Source organism: Manacus vitellinus, unplaced genomic scaffold (genome assembly GCF_001715985.3).
Source record: "Manacus vitellinus isolate BGI_N305 unplaced genomic scaffold, ASM171598v3 scaffold_1_pilon, whole genome shotgun sequence".
NCBI lineage: Eukaryota > Metazoa > Chordata > Aves > Passeriformes > Pipridae > Manacus > Manacus vitellinus.
In genome coordinates, this window is record NW_021939396.1 from 32693238 (window position 1) to 32699237 (window position 6000).

Below are 6000 nucleotides of genomic sequence, written 5' to 3' on the forward strand. Positions count from 1 at the left end.
GCGCTATTGTAACTATTCCAATGGGAGGGAAGCAATCAACAGCCTCCTGCCCACCTCCCCACCTGCCAGTAGACAGAGATAAACCTTAGTTTCTTTGAACGTCAGCTCTTCACTGCTCTCTTTTCGTAATCACTTTCAGGGTATGGAAAAAAAGAAAATTAAACAATTACACGGTTTAGTGCATTGATGTATGGCAGGAGAAGAAGGACAAATATTTTACAAATGTAACCCATCTTTGCCTTGATAAACATGTCATTTAAAGGTGTCAGTGCTCGAGGCAGTCAGCTCAGTTAACTACCTTCAGAGTGGTAAAGAGGTCTTTTAGTACTATTGATCACCTTAAAGGCTGCTCTTCACACTCAGTTTCATGAGTTTGGATTATTTTACATAAATCTCCAACAGCTTTAGAGATTCCTTTTTTTTCCCCCCCCTAAACAGCTACAGGACTATTGCAAGCTTTCACCTGTTTCCATTCACTTAGTTAGCAATATATCAAGAAGTCAATTGTTTTTTTTTATATACCCAGATCTTTAAAGATTCTATAACAATCAAATATTTAATTTCCAAAAAAGAATGGGGGGAGGGAAGTGTGAGTATGGTCTAATTGTTACTTCATTTTGTATTTTATGCAGTTGCTGGTAAAATATTGAATTAACTTAGAATTACAAATGAGAACCTGTCAGATAGTATCTTTTGTGACCAGCCATCTAAAACAGGGAAAATATTTCTGAATCAACTTTAGGAATTAGAACCTCAGCGGGACCTGACTTGGTGAGGTGACGAATGAAAGTTCATGATTTTTCTAACAGTTTTTTTTGTATCAGTAAAATACACGAACTTTGCTGACCACTGTTTTCAAACCTCTAATGTGCATTTGCAATGGAAGCTTCCCTTCCAGGTAAGGGATTTTTCTAATATTTAAGCATCATGTTGGAAGCATCACTTGGAAAGGAAGTGACGTTCTTTCACAATCGATTAATATGTCTAATAGGAAAATGGTGACTTCCTGAACTGCAGCTTGAGAGCAGGAAGGCAGATATCACACATACAGTCGGGACACACTGGCAGTGGTGCTTTTTGAGCACATCGTTTTCACGTACGAACAGAGGCTTGATGCTCAGCTTCCTCCGGGGCCAGCAGATCATGTGTCTGTGAGGCAAAATTATTGTGTGAGACAATAAAAAAAACCAACCCTGGTAGGAGACTTGTTCGACTGATTGATGGAAAAGGATGGTAAAATTAGATTTACCAATGAATGTCACTTTAGAATTAACAGGGCTGATAGGAGTGTTGATTTCTCTGCCAACAAGTTACCTTCCCTCCTCCTGGGGGCTCATCCCCTGCGCTAATAGGGTCTTGGTCTTTTCCTGATAGATGCCTGAATGTCAGGCAGCAGATTTTAGGATAATAATGACAATGACTCTGATAATGGCCGGCTCTGTAGCCTAAAGCTGGCAATAGGGAGTGTGAAAGCGTCTTGGCCCAGGCGGGCACAGCACTTTCTTCCCTTCCTGCTGGGAGATTATCTCCACCCTCAGGAGTTTAACCTGTTGTGAGGAACAACCTTCTTTGACTTGCTCTGTTCTGACACTGGAATTGTCATGTAAGTGTATTTTAAAATGTCCCTATTGATTTCACTACAATGGCTCCTTTGCAGTACAATGACCTCAATCCTGGAATTTCTGGCCCGGCTGAGCTGCTCTTGGGGCATTTCGTGCTCCCAGCTCTGTAAGGCAGGCTCTGGGCCAGACTGGTCTCTTCCAAGCCTCTTTCTTGCTGACTTTTGACTGCCACCTTTTCCAAGGCGCCGTTACAGCAACCAGGACAAGGTGGAAGTCTGCAAGAGAGGGTGGTGTTGGAGCTATTTTGGTGACCTTTTGTTACTCAATGATTTCTTTATTGAAAGACGGTTTTCTCAAGGTCACTGTCAGAAACTTGGGAGAGCTAAAGTAGGTATAGGTATATTTTAATGTCCCAGTGTGATGCTAACTCGTGCTTTTTGTCCTCAGATCTTCAGGGACTTGTGTAAAGACAGACAAGGATACAAAATCTTATTTTCCAAGTGGGAAAAAAAAAGAACCCCAGATCAGTTAAATTACTTTACTGATGCCAAAAGTAGAGCCCAAATCCATGTTAATTGACCTCGAAAAAAAATTACTATACAGAAGTAAGATACAAACATGTATTTCCCACATCCAGCTTGTCCTCCTCCTTATGACTTATTCTCTAAGGGAAAGAGTCTCAGTGCATGGCCTCGAAGGGAGCTGCAGCATGCGTCAGCTGCACCCTCCAGAGCCTGCAGGGTTCCAGCCTTTACTGTATGTGCTCTACAACATGTTGCTCCTCGCAGTGTATGGGGGGGGGGTGGAGTGGGGGGAAGAGCAATAAAGGAACATCACCAGTGCAAATGAGCTGCTCTAAATCTCAGTGTCCTAAGCAGCAGATTAACACATTTGTAACCACTGTTTACTATTTCTTCCCTGGCTCAATCTAATGCAATAAAAGTTTCCCTCTTGAACATTTTGGTGTGTTAGTCTCTGGCAGGTCCTTGTCTTTGTCCTGCTACCAATGCCTTCCTAATTCCATTTGTTCAGCTCCTTTTCTCTTTCCATGGGTAGAGCTTGAATTTACGTGCCTGATGATGCCCTTTGTTGGAACACTGTATATGTGCCTCTGTAACGATATTCAGGAACCCCTCTAATAATCTGCTTAGTTTATATCTCTCCCTCCAATGGAATTGGTCAGTGTAGGGCATCTATCCCCATTGTGCTGTTTAGAATACCGCAGGCAGGTTGCTTTCAGTTGCATTTTTCCCCCTCTTTAATGAAGTTATTATAGGCTTTTAAGTATACTTGGAATTTCCTTCTCTTGCATTGCTGAATTTCCTTTTGTGCAGACTTTCTTCTTGGAGATGAAGCCCTTTTGTTATTTTAAGTAGTGAACAAATTGACAGAACATTGTACCTACTTAAATTTTCAAGATTATAATTAACACATATATGGGAAACGATCCAAGAAAGACTGCAATTTTTAGAAGGAAAGATGTATGGATTGCTTGATTAAAACCCTACAGTCTGCTGTGTCAATTATGCTACTTAGAATTTGCTCCTTTACTAGCCAGTTCTTAAAAAACAAAACCCAAAAAAACCGAAAAGAAACCCACCACCACCAACCCCTAATATTTAACTATTGTCTGTTATACCTCTTTTTTCCCTAGTAATGCTCAACAGCTACTCTCTTTGTATGCACTCACTCTCAAGGGCCTGATGGAAAGACAGATAGGTGAACAAAATACATTGCAAAACCACTTTCTTCAAGTGTTTTCTTCACTTCAGCCACTGAAAGGAGTATCGCCTGGGGTAGAGGGGCTCAGACGCTTCTCTAGGTGCTAATATTGCAGGATTTAGCTCTGCATCCAGCATAATCAGTAGTTGCTATTAGTTGGTCCCGACCAATTTGTTAATTCTCTTGTGTGTAAATGTGAGTATGTGTGTATTTAGAAAGGCATGTAGAGGTAAAGACAGTAAAAATTTATAATTTACAATGAGAATGTTATATATTTTCAGGTTTACAGTTCACCAGAACTATGCAAAATACACAACATTTTGAATTACCTGATTTAAAAACCTAAACTTGTAATAACAGAAAAACAAATTATGTGCCTAAAGTCTGAAGTGAAACCTCAAATTAAATGAACTATTACACTTCCCTTCATGTTTTGCAGTACACAGGATTTACTTTTGGTAAGTAGGTACACTGATAGCTTTTAATAAATAGTTTGATATATGTAAAATGAAATAAAAGAAAAGAAAATGGAAAAAAATTTCCCTCTTCCTCATATGAAGGCTTCTTACCAGAAATTGATTTCTTGATTTTTTAAATGCTTTTAACATAAATATAGTCCCATTACACTTCAGGTTTCAAAAAGTAAGAACATATATGATTGACATATATCTGCATGGAACATATGTGCCCTTTTGAGTGATTCTATTGAACATATCCTAAGAAGTGTGACCTTGAGCTGTTTTTGTTTTAGTAAACTCAGCCTGGCTAGGAATCTTCCATTAATGTTCTAGAATGAAAGCTCAGGGATATTTGGAGCATGTGAATTTCACTGTCCTCTCTGCACTGCAATCCATTCGTTAAAATATATGCTGAGATGGATCCTAACCTGAAATATTTCATTTGTTTTTAGGGTGATACCAGCTCATCAGATCTTTCCTTCTTGCTGCATTTTTTTTAATCTCATCCCTTATATGTATTTTAGAATAACATTTCCATATAGTTAAAGGAAAGAATATAGGAAAAAATAAATAGAAGACTTTCCCCCCTTTTTTTTATATATAACCACTTGTGGTTTTTTCTCCCCTTCTCAGCACACCAGAAGAATGACAAATATTTTAACAAAACATGGAGTTCCCGTATTTGATGAGCAGATTCACTCCTGTTGTGCTTTGGCAGGCTAACTACAGGTTATGAAAATGTATAATTTGAGAAGGAGCTTTAGTGTTATAGGTCCGGGCAGCTTTTAACTAGCCTGTTGTTGCAGTCCCAAGGAACACAAGGAAAGAATATTCAGCAGCTACTATTGAAACAGGGTGACATGGATTAGAATGGGATATATAGTTTATGATAAGAGTATCATGAGAACAGATGTAATATAGTAATACCCCATTTTACTGAGTAACTTCTAAGTAATTACTTATAATGGGTATTACTTAGATTGTTGTGCAGTCCAGGGATGCCTAGAGGAAGGGCTAGGCCAGCAGAGTCAGTCCCTTGTGGTTTTTACCATGCAGAAAATAGGTTGCCCTTGAAGCCTTCTCCTGAGCTGTTCCTTCCCCCAGTACACTAGATAGACATCTTCCACATGACCTAACTAACCTAAGACTTTTCTACCAGACCTGGCAGGTCTGGTTGCCTTGCAGGGAAATGCATACCACATCAAACAATGCCATTCATGATGTCAGGAGCATTTGCCCAGACAATGTTTAGGAAGAGCCTCAGCCTATAGTCCTTGGGGGTGTGGATCTCTGAGGGCATGGATCACTCAGGACACAATATAGGCCGATGTCAGAAGTGGTGGCCACCACTCTGGTGGCAGTAGCTGGACAAAACCAGCATCCCTACGAATTTGTGTCTGCATAAAAGGGAAGGAGAACATGGTGAAACAGCCTCTCACTGGGTGACTTTGGGGAAGGAATGTCAGTCTCTATATACCTGACCAAACCCATGTTGTCCTCTCATCTTGCTATAGCCAATTGTGCTCAGCTTCCCAGCATCTGATAATGTATGTAAGGGCTTGGAAGCAGGAGCTGATTGTTCTTTCAATGCTGTCTGCCATCAGGATTGCTGTCCGTGTCCTGTGATGGTTATCTGGCTTGCATGTTTATGAGTGGGGTGAGGGGTAATGGGAATGAGAGAAGAACAAGTAGTGGAAAACAAGAACAGGTAGAAGGTGTCAGTTGCTACATGAATATCTGTGAAAACGGGAATTTTTTTTCAGGGATCTTATCAGAGCAAGGTAAAAGTCAAGAAGGTAATGGAGTGTAGGAAGGAAAGAAAAGACAGTAAGAGAAGAGGAATGGAGAGGACAAGTGAAGAGCTTGTTTCAGAAAACAGAAGGGAGATGGGGTGGTGGGAATAATTGGGTGAGATGAATAGGAATCTCAATAGGTGTTAAGACTTGGCTGCATGAACTTTTTGACTGACCCTGAGCACAGTAGAAACACAAGCCAGAAGTGTCTGGAGACCTGTGCACTTCTCTATAAGCTATGAGTCCTAAGAGCCCTGCAATCACATCCCTGTAGTCACATCACTTCTCAACACCCTTTGGTGACAGGGGACCATGGATGTTGGATGTTCATTAAGCCTGTGTGACCTGTTTCAGCATGGATACACTGCTGCAGCCAGGCTCGCACCTCTGTGTATGTCCCTGGCAGGCGGACCTTTGTGCCTGACTTTGTACAATCAGCTTAGCTGCACTTTCCTTTCTCCACGT